At 45.2% G+C, this 16,816-nt stretch overlaps 1 pseudogene; it reads left to right on the top strand.

The window, feature by feature from the left end:
- Positions 1–3,556: 3,556 nt before the first annotated feature.
- LOC137628502 (endoglucanase E-4-like) overlaps positions 3,557–16,816 on the top strand; it is a 37,354-nt pseudogene continuing 24,094 nt past the window's right edge.

Raw genomic sequence — 16,816 nt, 5'->3', positions numbered from 1 at the left:
ATATCCGAGCTGTGGCTACCTCAATTAATTTTTTCCATCATATGAAATTTGATGAGCTCTCAAAATATACGGGTTGGAAGTCCCCTAAAGTTTTCAAACGCCACTACCTAAAACCTTTAAAAGCTCTTAGATTTGCCACAGTAGCTGCGGGGAATGTAGTTCCTCCCGAGGGTACTGAGTCCTAATCACAACGTCTTGCTCTGTCCTCTTTCCCTCCTGCCTGGCTTACCTGTTGTTTCTACCTGTTTTATTTACCATGATGTATTATTTATTATTCAATTGATCGATTTCACGAATTATTTTGATCTCACTTGTTTTTGGAATCCCCGAGCTGATGTTCCTTTGTTATGTTAATTATTTATATCTATGATTGTATGCTTTACTGCATTTTGCTTACCAAGCTGTATTAACATTATTCATACCAGTTGACTTTCCCTTCAGGTTTCATTTTGATTATGTATCATGTCTAATTGTCTCTGTCATTTACGTGTTGATCTATTTTGCGGGTTTCTATATCCCTCTTTTTTTATATTAAAATTCATCAGCTATATTAATTTTGTGTTATTCCCTTCAGGTAGTTAGCCTTATTGGGTCCCCATTCTCTGGTACGATTTCACTGGGCGACACGGGTCGGAGCCCAGAAAAGGGATTTTGACGAAGGAAAAATCTATTTCTGGGCGAGAGACCCGTGTCGCCCAGTGAACCCACTCGTCCCTCCCTAATTGGGCCCCAATCTGGGGTGATATAAGGAGTGACGTCACTGGCGTGGGTTGTCTAGTAGTAGTACGAGGTAGAACGGCACCTCGCTGTTCGGGGATTTTGACAGGAGATATCTAAATGGTGCGAGTCCTCTGGTTGTGATTTATCGCGCCCCAGTATTATACCGACACCTTATACAGGTGAGCGAGCTGGGTTCAACCTGGCATTCCCATGCAATTTTTTCTCTGGTAATTTATAGCAGTTATATACCTTAGAAATGGTGCATTTGGAGCATTTCACTGGGCGACACGGGTCTCTCGCCCAGAAATAGATTTTTCCTTCGTCGAAATCCCTTAAGTGTTCTGTACATTAAAGGGTAGTTGTTAACAGTACTTTGTACAAGGGAAGGTTTTAAAAGTCTGAATATACATGTTAAATGAATATGTAAATATGGTGTCACTACTTCGCGGATTTTCACCTATCGCGGTCGGGTCTGGAACCTATCTACCACGACAAACGAGGGCTCACTGTAAAAGGATTAATTACATCAGAGCTAGATAAATCCACAGAAAGGAGAGAGCTACGTCTAATCCTTTCTTTCCTAATTCTATCTTTCTCTAATTTCTGAGTATAACGCTCGTAAGCTACCCACTGACTTTCCGTTAACGAAGAACATTCTTCACACCGATCCCCATAAGCACACGATTTTCCTCTACATTCAACACAAATCGTGTGCGGATCAACAGAACCTTTAGGAAGTCGAGTCTGACAACCTTTGCTACACTTCCTATATAAAGGGGAGGGGTCGGCCATATTGAAAAGTGACAGAGAAAATTAAACAATAACAAAAGGTCAAAATAACTAAATGACCTCACAGTAATAAAGATTTCAAGAATATTTGAAAAGGAAAAACTCCAAAGCGAAAGCCAAAACAAAAAGACAGAGTACATCACCAAATAAACCGTCCAATTGAATGTAAATAAGCGAGTGAATTTTCAACGTTTCGACCAGCACGACTGGCAGGAAAAATCTGATGAAGTGGGGGTAGTTCTACCTGTAGTCCACCAGGACACTAGTGTACACCTGACATACCTGCGTTAGCCGCGAGTTTTGAATTAGTTCTGTCGAGGCGTCAGGAACGCTAGCCATTATTATATAACCAGCGGGTAAGTTTTATGTTTAAAAATAAAGGGTTGGGCATGAATATAAAGAGAGTTCTGTATGAGAAAGTGATTGTGCCAACTGTGATGTATGGATCGGAGTTGTGGGGAAGGAAAGTGACGGAGAGACAGAAATTGAGTGTGTTTGAGATGAAATGTCTAAGGAGTATGACTGGTGTATCTCGAGTAGATAGGGTTAGGAACGTAGTAGTGAGGGTGAGAACGGGTGTAAGAAATGAGTTAGCAGCTAGAGTGGATATGAATGTGTTGAGGTGGTTTGGCCATGTTGAGAGAATGGAAAATGGCTGTCTGCTAAAGAAGGTGATGAATGCAAGAGTTGATGGGAGAAGTACAAGAGGAAGGCCAAGGTTTGGGTGGATGGATGGAGTGAAGGAAGCTCTGGGTTATAGGAGGATAGATGTGAGAGAGGCAAGAGAGCGTGCTAGAAATAGGAATGAATGGCGAGCGATTGTGACGCAGTTCCGGTAGGCTCTGCTGCTTCCTCCGATGCCTTGGAAGACCGTGGAGGTAGGAGCAGTAGGGGATTCAGCGTTATGAAGCTTCATCTGTGGTGGATAACGGGGGAGGTGGGCTGTGGCACCCCTAGCAGTACCAGCCGAACTCAGTTGAGTCCCTTGTCAGGCTGGGAGGAGTATTGAGAGGAGAGGTCCCCTTTTCTGTTTCATTTGTTTTATGTCGGTTACCCCCCAAATTGGGGGAAATGCCTTGGTATATGTGTGTGTATGTATATATATATATATATATATATATATATATATATATATATATATATATTCAAAGGGTGTAGTAGATGATGTTAAATGGAGAAGTACCGAATTAAAAGCTCAAGATAGAGATGACTGGCAAAATCTAACCAAGGCCCTTTGCATTAACAGGCGTAGGAGGAGATGATGATGATGATGATAGATAGATAGATAGATAGATATACATATGTACTATATATATATATGAAACCCCACCTCCTCACTTTTCCAGGTTTAAGATCTTAAGTGGTCTGGGAATGGGTAACAGTTCTTCTAGGTTAAAGAAAAAAGATGTAGGGCTAACAATCTTACCCCTTAAAATCTGAAGCATTTACTCTTCAGGTGCCAACCACTAGAGAAAAAAACATATGCTGATTTTCCATCATATTTCTATACTTCTCTGAGGAAATGTTGTGATGTTTGCTTTTTCACTTTTCAGTAAGTAATTCATTGAATGTGGTTTGCTCCAAAATTAGATTAATGGATGCTCAAGGGGGTCATTTGGTGTTGGAATACAGCTTCTATTGAGGGTCACCCCTTCAAGTACTAATCGTACCCAATGCTGCTTGAATTTACAGGTCAAATGACCAGTAGTATATCAAACTTACTGCCAATATGTACAAACTATTTCATAACACATGTCATTAGTAAATTCTATCAGAATATTTTAATGATATCAATGGTTAGATTGTTGAACACTAAAAGTGTACAAAAATACAACAGTAATAATGAACGCTTATATATCCACATAAGGTAATACTGTACTGTACTTTAAAGTACTTATCAAAGTAATAAATGATGAGTGTTAGAAGTAAATAACTGATGGAATTATTCAAGATGTTTTTTCCATGAATGTAACCTATTGATGGGACTCAATATCCTGAAAATTTTCATTTTATATGTACGAGTATATCAAAGTTTCATGCATAACACATGCCTTTTCCAATTGAAACAGAGATGGATAATGGACATCCATATCCATACTGTTTGTAATTCTTTTCCCATTTCTGTTTCCTTCACTTATAAACTTAGATCTTTTATAAAGCTGAAGGTCTCTTGACCCTTCTTTGTTGAGCATTTTCCCTTCTTTCTTTTTCTGGTCTTCCTTGATTCTGGGTTAGAAAAAAAGCAGACGACTGCTTTTAAAACACCTTGAGCACTCTCTAGGTACAATAGTAGTTCCATAATCTAACAAAATTATCCACCGACAGGGTCAGACTTGGCAGGTGAAACCGCAGCCGCATTAGCTGCAGCATCAATTGTCTTTAAGGTAAAAGGAGACTTGACAACAATTATGATTTTCAATGAAAAATTAAAATTAGAAAAATGTAAAACTAAAGGAAAGGGACAGTCAATTGCAGGAATAAATTTTCACAATTTTCCTATAAAAACTGAATATTTTTCCATATCACATTACTGTATACATATTTAGTTTGATTATATTTATATTAGTTTTAAAAAAAATTATCAGATTTAGTTTGCAAAAACTAATTTAATAAATTCTTTCTTTCCCACCAAGAGTGCTGACCCTACTTATTCTAGTAAATGCCTTACTGCCGCAAAAGAATTGTGCGATTTTGCAGACCAGCATCGCCAGAATTACGATACTTCCATTCCTCAGGCTGCAGATTTTTACAAGTAAATATCAGGGTCACACTTATTTTATTAACTGTAACTTTAAAGAGAACAAAACTTATCTATTTATTACTTATTCTCTGTCTATAACTGGATGGTGTTCTAGTTGCCGTAATGGCTTTCAGAATAAGCATAACTATAGACGAATATGAATATTTTCAGTATATTCTGGCAAACTAACATAAGTTTTCTGTATTTGAGGCCAATGAAAAATTTGGATGCATCAGTACCTGCAGTGTTGTATTTCAAGAGAAAATTGAACCAGGCTACATAATTACACACTAGAAAGTGATCACTGACCACAGTGCCTCCATACTCTAAGAAACATGGTCTAGAATGGGAGGAGGAAGAAAAGCATTACAGTATATAAGGAACTACTTGCACCTCATGAAATATCTGAGTCTCCATAATTTTCTATGAGGTTTTGATATCCCGAAATTTCATGGCATTTTCCAATGTACAAAGAAAAACAGTTACTAATATCACCTTTCATTAGTGTGTTTTGTTAAAAAAGTAGTTGCTGTATTGCAACTCATTAGAAAATTTTGATAGAATATTGAGTACTGTACTAATGATTTTCACTAAATCAATACAGTACTCCAAAGAACCACTACAATAAAATCATTAACAACAATTTCAACTACAGTTCTTGCTGTAGAACTTGTAGTTGGCTAAGTCTTTTCTAAGTCTAAAAAGTCTGATAACCATAAATCCTTGCTTTGTTGTTTTTGGTATTTTATTGGTGGAGATATGGCTGTGCCATATTAAATTTAGACGTTATTTCTCTCTAAAATGGCATTTGACTAAATATTTTGTGGCAGTGTAGATCATGAAATTCTAAAATGACAAATTCGGAGATAATTTGTATTTTTCCTAACCATACAAACCTTAGCTATTTACATAGGGTATTACTTTCGGCGTAGCTGAAATTGACGAGCCATTAGAATTCTAACGAGGGTTAACTACCCCTGGGCTAGTTAGCAGGGGTAGGGGAGGGGTAGCTAGCTACCCCTCACCCCTCACACACCGGTGATTTGTCTCACTTCACTTAGAGGTAGGACTTGTCTTGGGGGACAGGGTCGGCGGGCAAATTTGCGTAAATAGCTAAGGTTTGTATGGTTAGGAAAAATACAAATTATCTCCGAATTTGTCATTTGTTCCGTAACCGAAATACAAACCACGCTATTTACATAGGGTGATTCACCCTTAGGAAATGTGGAAAGTCCCCAGCCTTACTGGCTTTGGCTTTACCCGGGGACTCAGAATCCGAGTGATTAGCACTTCAAGAAAAAGAGTCCCTGCACCTCACAAGTTCTCTTGCTCCGCAAGGAACGTGTGGCCTACATAAGTTCGTGTGCGAAGGAAAAAGTGTGATTCGTCCTAGAAGTTGACCTGGAGATCTTTAGATGGAAATCTAGGTTAGGACGTTCCCAATACTGTACCACCTCGTCAGGGTATGGGGGACGCAACAGTATTAACTTAATACTAGGAACACAAGGGAGCATGGTTTACCTGCAGAGGTTGAGGTCAGCTATGCAGAGACCAGGATACTGCTTTCCCCAAGAGAGGGGAGGATGAAGAAAGAAGTAAGGGCCAGACATACTCTTTCATTCACGCAGACTAAGACCGGGTAACAATGCCCTCAACCTTCTGCTACCTGTCCAATAAGGAGCCTGAGGTTAGACCAGCTGTTGCGCTGCCACCACAGGGCCGATAGAAAATGTATCAAGGCTCCTGTGGGTCACGTCCTGCAGTAGTGGGCAGTGAAGGTCGTCTGACGTTTCCAGACCCCAGCTTGAAGTACCTGCGTCACTGAGAAATTTCTCTTAAATGCCAGGGACGTAGCAATGCCCCTGACGCCATGTGCTCTGGGGCGACATGACGGAGGAGGGTCTGGATTCAAGGTGTGATGAATAACTCACCGAATCCAAGCCGAAAAGGTGTTTTTGGTGACCCTCCTCTTAGTCCTTCCCGTGCTCACAAACAACGCTTGTACACGGGGACGGACTACAGCTGTTCTTTTCAAGTACCGCCTCAGACTCCTAATTGGGCATAATAGCAGATGGTCTGGGTCACTTGTTACAGAACGAAGACTCGTGACCCTGAAGGAGTCGAACCGAGGGTCCGGCACTCCAGGGTTCTGAGTCTTGGCAACAAATTCAGGGACGAACTTGAACGTTACCTCCCCCCATCCCCTTGAATGGGCCATGTCGCATGAGAGACCATGAAGTTCACTAACCCGTTTGGCCGAAGCCAACACGAGTAGGAACACCGTCTTCCACGTCAGGTGGCGATCAGAGGCCTGGCGTAATGGTTCGAAGGGAGGTCTCTTAAGAGCCCTGAGAACTTGAACCACGTCCCAAGGAGGAGGTCTCACTTCCGACTGAGGGCAGGAAAGCTCATAGCTGGTATGAGTAAGGAAAGTTCCAGCGAGGAGGAAATGTCCACTCCTTTCAGCCTAAAAGCCAGGCTTAAGGCTGAGCGATAGCCTTTCACGGCTGAGACTGAAAGGCGCATTTCTTCCCGCAAATAAACCAGGAACTCCGCTATTGCTGGAATAGAGGCATCGAGTGGAGAGATACCCCTCCCACGACACCAACCACAGAAGACTCTCCACTTTGCCTGGTAGACTCCAGCGGAGGATTTTCGCAGGTGCCGAGACATCCTCTCTGCAACCTGTTGCGAAAAGCCTCTCTCCGTGAGGAGACGCTGGATAGTCTCCAGGCGTGAAGCCGAAGCGACGCTACGGCTTTGTGGAAGATGTTGCAATGTGGTTGTCTGAGTAGCTCATGTCGTGGGGGAAGTTCTCGCGGGGGTTCCGTCAGGAGTTGCAGAAGATCCGGGAACCACTCCGCGTGATGCCATAGCGGAGCTATTAAAGTCATCGAGAGGTTGACTGATAGTCTGGTCTTGTTGAGCACCCTTCTCATCAGACAAAACGGTGGGAAGGCATAAACATCGATGTTGTCCCACCGTTGCTGGAAGGGATCTTGCCAGAGAGCCTTGGGGTCTGGGATTGGGGAACAGTACAGGGCCAGCTTGAAATTCAAAGCTGTGGCGAACAAGTCCACTGTCGGGGAACCCCACAAAGTCAGGACTTTGTTGGCTATCTGAGGATCCAAACCCCACTCGGTACTCACTATCTGCGAAGCTCTGCTCAGACTGTCGGCGAGCACATTCCTCTTGCCAGGGATGAAGCGAGCTGACAGTGATATCGAGTGGACTTCGGACCACCTCAGAATCTCTACTGCAAGATGGGATAGCTGATGCAAAAAGGTACCTCCCTGCTTGTTGATGTAAGCCACTACCGTAGTGTTGTCGCTCATCACCACCACGGAGTAGCCCGCCAGGGCCTGTTGGAACTTTTGAAGGGCTAGAAACACAGCCTTCATTTCTAGCAGGTTGATGTGTAGGTACTTTTCGGATTCTCAGGCCTTCTGGTTCAGAATGTGTGCCCCCACACTTCTTTTGACGTGTCCGAAAACAGTGTCAAATCAGGGGGAGGGACGAGAAGATCCACGCCCTTTCGAAGGTTCTCGTCCATCAGCCACCATCGCAGGTTCGTCTGTTCCTCTGTTCCTACCGGAACCAGCAAGTCTGGGGAATCGTGTCCCTGATTCCACCGAGACTTGAGTCGCCATTGAAGGGATCTCATCCTGAGGCGGCCGTTGGGAACCAGAAGAGCCAGGGAGGATAGGTGACCTAGAAGACGTAACCACGATTGGGCTGGAAGCTCTTCCCGACTGAGGAAAGGCTCTGCAACCCTCCTCAGCCTTGCTATCCTGTCGTCTGATGGAAAGGCTTTGTGGAGATTGGTGTCTAAAATCATGCCTAGGTAAACCAGTCATTGCGTAGTCTGCAGAGAGGACTTCTCGAGATTTACCATGATCCCCAGATCTTGGCAAATTCCCAGAAGCCTGTCTTGGTGTCGAAGAAGGGTCGACTCCGAGTCTGCCAGGATCAGCCAGTCGTCCAGATAACGGAGGAGACGGATGCCGTTCCTGTGAGCCCACACAGAGATCAGAGTGAACACCTTGGTGAACACCTGAGGTGCTGTGGAGAGACCGAAACACAGTACCTTGAACTGGTAGGTCTTGTCGTCTAGGCTGAATCTCAAGTATTTCCTGGAAGACGGATGGATTGGGATCTGGAAGTACGCGTCCTTCAGATCCAGTGTGCACAAGTAATCTTGTGGTCTCACTGCCAGTCTGACCGACTCTGCTGTCTCCATTCTGAACTGGGTTTGTTTGACAAACTTGTTCAGCGTTAAGAGGTCGATGACGGGCCTCCAGCCTCCAGACGCCTTCTTTACAAGAAAGAGTCGACTGAAGAAGCCTGGGGAGCCATCTACAACCTCCTGGAGAGCATCCTTCTTGAGCATGGTCTCGACCTCTGCCCGAAGGGCTAGCCCCTTTGCCGATACTATGGCATAGGAGCTCAACGACACTGGATTCGCTGTCAGGGGAGTTAGAGATGTCGTGAATGGGACGTGATATCTTTGGCCGATCACGGAGACCGTCCAGGAATCGGCCCCAAGTTGCTGCCACCTGTGCACGCAACTTTGAAGGCATCCCCCCACCAGTGGACACGCAGGGGGATTGCCAATCCTAGCGCTTGCGGCCACGGCCGCTACCTCTAGGATTTTTGCCTCCCCTAGAGGACTTATTGCCCTTCCTGTCCTTGACGGGAAAGGGCTGTAGCTTAGACACCCTTTTCTTAGCTGCCGGAGCCTGCTTTGGTGTCCTGCGAGGCTGTTGTTGAGGCTGTTGCGAAGCTGGAGGCTTGTAGGGCCGAGATGTCAAGGCCCTTTGGAGGAGCGAATCCTGGTTCGTCTTCCTTCACCTCTCAGCTGTCCGTTCTACGTCTAGGGGATCAAACAAGGCTCCCCCAATGATGGAGGAGTGTTTGAGCCTGTTGACGTCCACAGCGGGGACCCTCGGATGGAATCTCTCGGTCACCGCGTCCCGCCGCTTCAAAATCGAGTTGGCCCACAGGTTAGTAACCTGGTAAGCCAGAAACTCGATGGAACGGGTTCCCGAGAGGAGGAAGGTCTCCAAGGCCTTCCTATTGCTTTCTTTGGACAGGTCCTCCGAGCACAATAGGATGCCTAAGGAACCTAGCCACAAGTCCAGCCACGAAGTGGCCTGCATGGCCATCTTCGCGACCTTCTCATGGCTGAGAATCTCCGCCGCTGAGAACGTCACTTGCTGTGAGGAGAGCTTCTCTAACGTAGTTCCCCTGGAGAGCTCTTCCACGGAGTGATGAAGAGGAAGGCCCACACTAGACTCCCCCATGATCTCAAAGTACCTTCTCTGCTGCAAGCGAGGAGGCGGGAGGAGTCTACTCCCAGCAGTAGAACGGCTGGAGGAGGCGAGATCAGCAAGCTGAGCCTCGACCTTGTCTCTGGCACTCTTCACCCCTTGGGACCAAGGCAAGGCTGCACTGGCCCTTTGAGGTTTCTGGGTGCCATAGACTTGGTCTAGGACGGTGTTCTTACCTTCTCGAGGGGCGGTCTCAGGGTCCTTAAACTTGTTGAGTTGCCTCATCAAGCTAAGTACCTGCCAGAAGGCATGCTCAGATTCGTGCTGCTCACCTCCCTGAGGACTGGCAGCTAAGTCTCCAGTCCCCGAAGGCTCTTCTCGGGGAGAATCGCGGACGTTCTCCCGAGGAACAGTTGGCTCTTGGTGAACTCTGGAGGACGATTTAGGAATGGTCTTCGAGTCCTTAGATTCCCTCCTGGGCGGGATGCAGGACTCGAGTAGAGAGGGCTGGAAGGAACTCCCCGCGCGAGACGTCTCTCCTCCCCGAGGAGAGGTGTCTCCCCTTGGTGCAGAGGGAGAAACCATCTCCTCTGAAGAATCTCCTGATGAAGAAAAGGCTTCCTCCACAGGAGAAGGAGAGAAAAACTGCTGCGGGGAAGGATCCCTCCTGACGGACCTCTTCGGAGCCAACTTCTCCCTGGGAGAAGTTACCGCGAAGTCCACTCCTCTCTTTCTCTTCAGCGGGGGCGCATCAGCCTTTGGTCTGGAACCTTGATCAGCGAGTTCAGGCTTCACGGCCTGTACCACCGCCTTGATCAGGTAACCAAACCAAGACTGACGAGTTACTGACGCAGTGTCAGTAATTCCCGCTGTAGGGAAAGGGATCTCCTGACCCTTGGGAGTGGACACTGCTGGACCTGCCTGAAAGGGAAGAAAAGAAGAACGTTGCCTGGACCTCTCCTGAGGTTCTTCCGGGTCCTGAGTAGTGCTAGTCTTGTGCTTATGCGCTGGCGATCTCACAGGCGATCTAGAGGAACACGCCTCCAGTGAAAGACCGCGCTGCGAATCCTGACGAGGGTGGGGTTCGCGTTGCTACTTGCGCGATGTAGCCCTTGGAGGGTCACGCGGGAGAGTGGGCGCGCTGACACGCGGGCGAGTGGGCGTGAGGGCGCGATGGCGAAAGAGTGCGTGGGCGTGCTGGCAAGGGGGCGCGTTGGCGCACCAGAGAACGCAGAGGAGATCGCAAGGGCGCCAACGCACCAGAGAACGCAGAGGAGATCGCAAGGGCGCCAACGCACCAGAGAACGCAGAGGAGATCGCAAGGGCGCCAACGCACCAGAGAACGCAGAGGAGATCGCAAGGGCGATCGATGGCGCGTCAGCGAGCGATAACGGTTAGGAGAGCGATGGAGAGAAGAAGATCGCTGGCGAGCAGGCGACACCTGTCACATGGGAGATCGCTGGAGATCAGGCGGTCGCTGGCGAGATGGGGAGCGTTTGCGCACCGAAACCGGGCGGCGCGTCGGCGAGCGATTACTCGCAACGCAAGGAGGAGACAGATAGCACGGTTCGGAGACCTGAGGCGATCTGGAATCTGAGAGCGTTGGCGATCAGGGGATCGCTTGGGCGCAGGCGACTGATCGCGCGGGCGCTTAGGAGAAAGACGTTGGCGATCAGGAGATCGCTTGCACGAAGGCGACGGATCGCGCGGGCGCTTAGGGGATCGCTGACAAGCCTGAGGGCGCTGGTGCGCAGCCCTCTCTGATGAAGATGTGAGCAGAGGAGAGCGCTCGCGAACAGCTTCCAACGGAAGCTCAGGTGTGCGTGAGCACGCAGTCGCTTTGGAGGTAAGCACTGGAGTGCGCACGCGCTGACGCGCAGATGGAGATGGGCGCACAAGTGCGCGGGGGCGAGGCAAAGGAGTCCCATCCTTGTCTGTCCTTGGATCTGAAGATCCAGAAACAGGAGATCGTTGGCGCGCAGGGCGGTTGTCTGGAACTAACTGCGCAAATGTGTGCTGACGAGCAGGAGACTTGACCCGCTTGGGAGACTGGTGGTGCACCCGGCGCACAGCAGGGTCCGCAGGAGAACTGGAGCGCTCGGAAGACTGCTTGCGCCCACGGCGTAAAGTAGCTTCCGAAGTGCGCTGACGATCAGCAGGCGAGCGCTTACGCTTAGGAGAGCGCTGACGAACAGGAGAGCGCCGACAATCAGGAAAGCACTTGCGGTCTGGTTGGCGAGCAGGAGAGTGCAGACGATCAGGAAAGTGCTGGTGATCAGGAGAGCGACGACGGCGCTGATGATCAGGAGATCGCTGACGCAGAGGAGAGCGCTGACGTTCAGGAGAGTGCTGGCGAACAGGAGAGCGCCGACGGGCAGGAGAGCGCTGACGAGTAGGAGAGCGCTGAAGAGAAGAGTCCGAAGACTGCTTCTTAGGTGAGCGCATGTGCGCTACAATGCGCGAACGCACAGGAGAGCGCGCAGGGGACCCCTGACGCGCAAGGGAATTTCCCACACCGTGGGAGACATCCCTTTGACCCATAGGGTCAGGTGCCCGACGGGCGACGGTCTCCTCAGCAACCAGGGGCGAAGCAGGACTAGAAGGTCTGGGAGGCGTAGGAGATCGCGAACGATCCCTGGAAAGGTCCAATGACGAAGCTGCTACAGTCTCTTCCCGACGAGAAGAGGCCTCCGCAGGAGAGAGCGATGGCGATGATGATCCAAAGAGGCGCCTCCTATCTCCCTTATAGGGGGAAGGAAGGCCCCTACGTCGAAGGGGAGGTCGGGCCTTACGACGAAGGCGACCTCGAGGAAGGGCATCAGGGTCATCGGTCCTCCGGAGAGGAGTCTCTGTCAGTGCGCTCCCCCGAGGGGGAGACGCACTCGCAGGAGAGACCGTTGGACTCACCTTGCCCCTCGAAGGATGTTCGGAGGGGGAAGGAGAGCCTTCAGCAACATCGGCAACGGCAGAGGTTCGACCAGACCCCTCGGAAGCCTCTGCCAAAAATCAATACTGTATTATCCTCCCCCGGAGGAGGAGGGGGAGCTGCCTCGCTATGGGAGGCAACGCCCTCTCCCACACCCCGAAGTCAGGAAACATCACTAGGACCTGCGCTCTCACTCGATGGCCTCTCTTGAGAGACCGATCGAGTGGGAGCTTCGGAGGAAGTTCGGGCGGCGGAAGAGGAGTCCTTAGAGCCTTCCTTCTTCAAGGCAACCCTTGAAGGAGAACGGTCTCTCTTGGACTTCTTCTTACGCCGGCGGCTGAACTTCTCCCACTAGGAGGCAGACCACTCCCTGCACTCACTACACGTATTTTCCCTCTCACACCGTTGACCTCGGCACTGCGGACAAAGGGTGTGAGGATCGGTGTCCTTCGCCGACATGAACGTGCCACACGGGCGTCCATCAAGTCCAGGGCACTTGTGCATAGCGAAGGTCGAGGCCAACTTCCAACCACACAAGAACTAGAATAAGAAAAAAACAATTAAGGCTATCAAAAAACGGGGACGAAAGCAGAAACTTCTGCACTTCGTCCGAGCCAAAAGTGAAGTGAGACAAATCACCGGTGTGTGAGGGGGGAGGGGTAGCTAGCTACCCCTCCCCTACCCCTGCTAACTAGCGCAGGGGTAGTTAACCCTTGTTAAAATTCTAATGGCTCCTCATTTCAACTACGCCGAAAGTAATACCCTATGTAAATAGCGTGGTTTGCATTTCGGTTACGGAACAAATGAAATATATATATATATATATATATATATATATATATGTATATATATATATATATATATATATATATATATATATATAAATATATATATATATATATATATATATATATATATATATATATATATATATATCATATTTACTCCAAAAAGCATTCACTAATTTAAGGACATTTTCTACAGTTAAAATAGGAAATGTGGAGATAAACTATTCCTGTCTCATAAAACTTTTCTAGAATCTATAGACACAAATCTGGCCCTGATAGGATTTGAAATTGTCTGAAGAGTTTACCAATTAGTCAACAAGAGTGTCTAGTATCATTTCAAAGCCATACCTGAAAGTCCAATGAGAATGTAAATCATCCAGAATTTGTGAGACCTTTTGCAATTTTCTTACACCTATTCACAAGGGATGGATTACTGCAGTACCTTTCTGTTAGTGTTACCCATTGTTGGCACATGCTGTAACCTAATTCTGTCGCTTTCTGGAATGCATATGAGTGTACTGTAAGTTAAGTATTCATAGCCAACATAAATTATTATGGAACAACTTGACGAGTCACAAACTGAGCTCATTAGCTTTAACCGAGTTACCAAAATGAGAACCAAAGAGGATAGATCTTTCTTTGTATCTGTTTCTTTTTTTATCAAAAAGTTGCTTTTCTAATAATTTGGCTTCCATTTCTTTGGCTTCCATTTCTATATGCTTGCAGTTCAAAATAAATTTTAAACCATATTCAGATATTCCATTACTAATATAAATATTTATCCACTGGAATTATAAACAGATCATAGAGCGGTTACAGAGACGAGTTGTGCTGGGCAGCACTTTGGCTAGCTAGAGCTAAGGGAGACAATTCATACCTCTCGAAAGCTCGAAAACATTGGGACGAGTTTAATCTTCAGGAAAGTGGTCTAGCATTCAGCTGGGATGATAAAAGACCAGGAGTATATGTAAGTGCACACTACATAGACTTGATTATATTGTAAAGCCTTAGATAACATCATTAAGAACTAAATTAGCATGGAAAAAGAATACTTAATGTAAAGTTAGGACCAATGATTCTTACATTACAATGCTTGCTCTTTCTACACAGCTACCCACATAGGTAGGCACTGAGGCAACACTGTATGCAATAATGTAAAACCACTGAGCAGTGTTCAAGCTGCCCAGAATGTTCTTGTTTAAAGATTTGATAAACATCAGAGGAAAGAGACAGCACAATGCCTAGAGAGAAAACTTGAAAATCGTGCAATTAGCAATCCAGCTCCTTGTAAGTCCTGGAGGAGCAAATCAATAACTACTGATGCCTGAGTAAGTATACCTCTAAATCCTCAAATCCAATCCTCAGCCAATGGGATCTACATAAATCATTTCTTCCCAAAGCCAACAGAGACAGTAAAGTCATGTGCCCGAAAAAACCTATCGCAGCCTGAGTGAAACTTGAACACTGGAACCATGGAATACAAGTCGCCACTTGCCTTGACCCTTTCCGTACCAAATGTTCACTGGATTCTTTATGGCAGCCTCAAAAGTCTTGGAAATTAAGAGATGCTAGCTGGGTTAACTAATTACCATAATAATGAACATCTAGTTTATTTTTATCGGCAATGTTTAACTAATCATAAATCATTTAGTACGAATATTGATTCTAATGAAGTAATTTTCATATTGTTGCTGTACTATAAAGGACATTAAGATGAACTGAACAATAATATGTATCTCTTTTAAATATTCTTTATCATAATATTCTTTCATAATCTATTTTGTTAACAAAATTACTTGTGAATATTAAATATCATATTTTCAATATGCACATACAGTAACTCTATTCAAAAACATTGCAGAGTTTTTAAGATAGCCCTATGAAAAAAATACACCAGTGCCATAGTCATAATGTCTTACAGTATCAATTTACATTACTCTAATTACCATAAGCACAATGTATTTCCTATGTAATATTTCTAATGTTAAGAAAATTAACAACCTGCCCTTTAACTGTGCTTATCTTTCACAGGCTCTATACACAATGTTGGACTCTGATACCTTGTTCTGCAATACTTTCTCAAAGTACTTGAGTAATCTGCGAAACAATGCTCAGTACACCCCAGGGGGACTGATTTACATCGACCAATGAAGGTTCCAATCATCCAATCATCATGCAGCAAATGTCGCTTTCCTTGGCCTTATGGTAAGCAGATGCTTAACTTTCTTAAAATGTCTGTTTTCCAAAAGTCTTTGATTGTACAGTATTAACAGAGTAATTATCTAAGCAATGATGATCTCCTAAAATGACTACTTTATAATGCACCCTTGACTCTATACTCAGTTTGGTATCTTTGTTAGCAATATGATAAAAATATTACTTCATCCAGTTTTGGATAATACTCGCTTCTTTAATAAGGCATCAACACTTTATTTCGTAAAGGTTGTCCTTATTTTGCTATGTTTTAGATATACTAAACCCACAAGGATTCCAATCAGCAAATTTAATTTATATTTACATTTCCATCAAAAGTAAGCATAATTTCTTAAAATTTTCCTGATGCTATGTACTATTCACCACTAGAAGTAAACACTTTACAGTATTAAAAACAAGAAAATGAAAGTAGGACTTTATCTTGGTTATAACAACAAATCTCAATATAAAAAACCTAGTCATGAAAGTTCGAATTAGAAATACTTTGAATAACTTCATCTTATAGAAAGACTGTAAATGCATACATCTATTGCATACAATTGCTAAAATGAAGAATGTCTTCTTGTAAGGCTTATCCACTAGCTTGCATGGCACTAATAATGCATAATATCTGAGAAAATAAAAAACATTGTTAAAGGATAAAACATGACCTAATTTTCTTTCTTTCAGGGAGCCAAATTGGGCATTGATGCTAATGCAAACAAACAATTTGGTGAAAAACAAATAAACTACCTTCTGGGATCCAATAGCCGTTCATTCGTTGTAGGATTTGGTAATAACCCACCACAAAAACCACATCATCGCTCCAGGTAGAGTACACTAGTGTAGTACAGTGCTTCATTTCTGAATTCAAAGACATAATCTCAGGGTATTGTATACAGTAGAAGAGTTGGAAGACCCAGGCCTCCATGGCTGAGGACTATGAACCGTGAAGTAGGAGATGATGAATGGAGAAGTCCTGAATTAAAAGCTCAAGATAGAGACGACTGGCAAAACCTAACTGAAGCCCTTTGCGTCAACAGACGCAGGAGGAGATGATGATGATGAGTACAATGTTTAGCCATTGTATTTAAAAATAAATTATAAAAGAGCGAATGACAGGAAAGGAGAATACACTAACAAGATATTAAAACAAGATGTAGTAAACATTTAAGGTGAATAATAAACCTTATAAACAATAAAAAATTCCAATTACAGGTACATATTAAAAAATTATACTAAACGTACTATTGTGCATAAAGTTGAAATATCTTCATTTGTTTGTGACCTAATAAATTACTAAGCAGCGCAAGAAACAAGCCACAATTTCATTTCTTGGGTTCTAAAAAATAATACAATACTGAGCCAATGTTTCTCCTTAGTACTATAG

The sequence above is a fragment of the Palaemon carinicauda genome, chromosome 36 (genome assembly GCF_036898095.1).
Source record: "Palaemon carinicauda isolate YSFRI2023 chromosome 36, ASM3689809v2, whole genome shotgun sequence".
In the NCBI taxonomy this organism is placed as follows: Eukaryota; Metazoa; Arthropoda; class Malacostraca; order Decapoda; family Palaemonidae; genus Palaemon; species Palaemon carinicauda.
The sequence above is the reverse complement of the archived record's forward strand: the minus strand, read 5'-3'. Positions and strand labels throughout refer to the sequence as shown.